Source organism: Lampetra fluviatilis, unplaced genomic scaffold, assembly GCF_964198595.1.
Source record: "Lampetra fluviatilis unplaced genomic scaffold, kcLamFluv1.1 SCAFFOLD_265, whole genome shotgun sequence".
In the NCBI taxonomy this organism is placed as follows: domain Eukaryota; kingdom Metazoa; phylum Chordata; class Hyperoartia; order Petromyzontiformes; family Petromyzontidae; genus Lampetra; species Lampetra fluviatilis.
In genome coordinates this window covers 52495-55000 of record NW_027620732.1, presented here as the reverse complement: position 1 = coordinate 55000, position 2506 = coordinate 52495, and positions in this window count along the sequence as shown.

Genomic DNA, 2506 nt, shown 5'->3' with positions numbered 1-2506 from the left:
GTGGTTGGTGGTGGTGGTGATGTGGTGGTGGTGGTGGTGGCGGCGGTGGTGGTGGCGGTGGTGGTGGTCTATGGGTCTCTGTGAGTAGTCTGTGGGTGTCTGTGTGAGGAGTCTATGAGTCTGTGTGAGTCTCTGTGTGAGTTGTCTATGGGTCTCATAGAGACCCATAGACATACAGACCCACACTCAGAGACCCACACTCATAGAGACCCATAGACACCCACAGAGACCCATAGACACCCACAGACCCACACTCATAGAGACCCATAGACACCCACAGAGACCCATAGACACCCACAGACCCACACAGACTCACAGAGACCCATAGACACCCACAGAGCCCCACACTCAGACACCCATAGACATCCACAGAGACCCATAGACATCCACAGAGACCCACAGAGACCCATAGACACCCACAGAGCCCCACACTCAGACACCCATAGACACCCACAGAGACCCATAGACACCCACAGAGACCCACACAGACCTACACAGACCCACAGAGACCCACTCACAGAGACCCAAAGACACCCACAGAGCCCCACACAGACCTACACAGACCCACAGAGACCCACACAGACCCACAGAGACCCACTCACAGAGACCCATAGACACCCACAGACCCACACAGACTCACAGAGACCCATAGACACCCACAGAGCCCCACACTCAGACACCCATAGACATCCACAGAGACCCATCGACACCCACAGACCCACACAGACTCACAGAGACCCATAGACACCCACAGAGCCCCACACTCAGACACCCATAGACATCCACAGAGACCCATAGACACCCACAGAGACCCACACAGACCCACAGAGACCCACTCACAGAGACACCCACAGAGACACATAGACACCCACAGAGCCCCACACTACAACTAAACTAAGTTTGTGTCACCAGGTGTAAGACTCCACTCAGCTGCTGTGTAGATATTGTATCAGAAGCTCAGTCACGTGACTGATATCATCATCATCACCATGTGCACATTGATAGCAGCAGACACAGACTCTGAGCTCGTGGTGACGTTGATTCTAAACGTGAGGGGAGAAACCGGAGGACCCGGAGAGAAAAATCCACACGGCGACCACCACGGGGAGAGAGACGCTGACTCCTAATACACAGCAGCGTCATCGCCAGGGTCTGGGATTGAACCCACGACCTCCTGTACACCAGGCGAGGTAGTCAACATCTCAACATCGAACCCACGACCTCCTGTAGACCAGGCGAGGTAGTCAACATCTCAACATCGAACCCACGACCTCCTGTACACCAGGCGAGGTAGTCAACATCTCAACATCGAACCCACGACCTCCTGTAGACCAGGCGAGGTAGTCAACATCTCAACATCGAACCCACGACCTCCTGTACACCAGGCGAGGTAGTCAACATCTCAGCATCGAACCCACGACCTCCTGTACACCAGGCGAGGTAGTCAACATCTCAGCATCGAACCCACGACCTCCTGTACACCAGGCGAGGTAGTCAACATCTCAGCATCGAACCCACGACCTCCTGTATACCAGGCGAGGTAGTCAACATCTCAACATTGAACCCACGACCTCCTGTACACCAGGCGAGGTAGTCACCATCTCAACATCGAACCCACGACCTCCTGTACACCAGGCGAGGTAGTCAACATCTCGGCATCGAACCCACGACCTCCTGTACACCAGGCGAGGTAGTCAACATCTCAACATTGAACCCACGACCTCCTGTACACCAGGCGAGGTAGTCAACATCTCAGCATCGAACCCACGACCTCCTGTACACCAGGCGAGGTAGTCGACATCTCCCTTGACATCGCAGAGAGTGTTGGCTTTTCTAAGAAAATAAAAGTGATGGATAATTATATTGGTGCTGTTGTGCTTCTGTGAGTGTTTCTCACCCACTCAGTCACCCACTCAGTCAGTCACTCAGTCACCCACTCAGTCACTCAGTTACTCACCCACTCAGTCACTCAGTTACTCACCCACTCAGTCACTCACCCACTCAGTCACTCAGTCACTCAGTCACTCACTCAGTCACTCACCCACTCAGTCACTCACCCACTCAGTCACTCAGTCAGTTACTCACTCAGTCACTCACCCACTCAGTCACTCACCCACTCAGTCACTCAGTCACTCACCCACTCAGTCACTCACTCGGTCACTCAGTCACTCACCCACTCAGTCACTCAGTCACTCACCCACTCAGTCACTCACTCGGTCACTCACTCAGTCACTCAGTCAGTCACTCACCCACTCAGTCACTCAGTCATTCACCCACTCAGTCACTCACTCAGTCACTCACCCACTCAGTCACCCACTCAGTCACTCACCCACTCAAGTCACCCACTCAGTCACTCAGTCAGTCACTCACCTACTCAGTCACTCACCCACTCAGTCACTCAGTCACTCACCCACTCAGTCACTCACTCGGTCACTCACTCAGTCACCCACTCAGTCACTCACCCACTCAGTCACCCACTCAGTCACTCACCCACTCAGTCACCCAC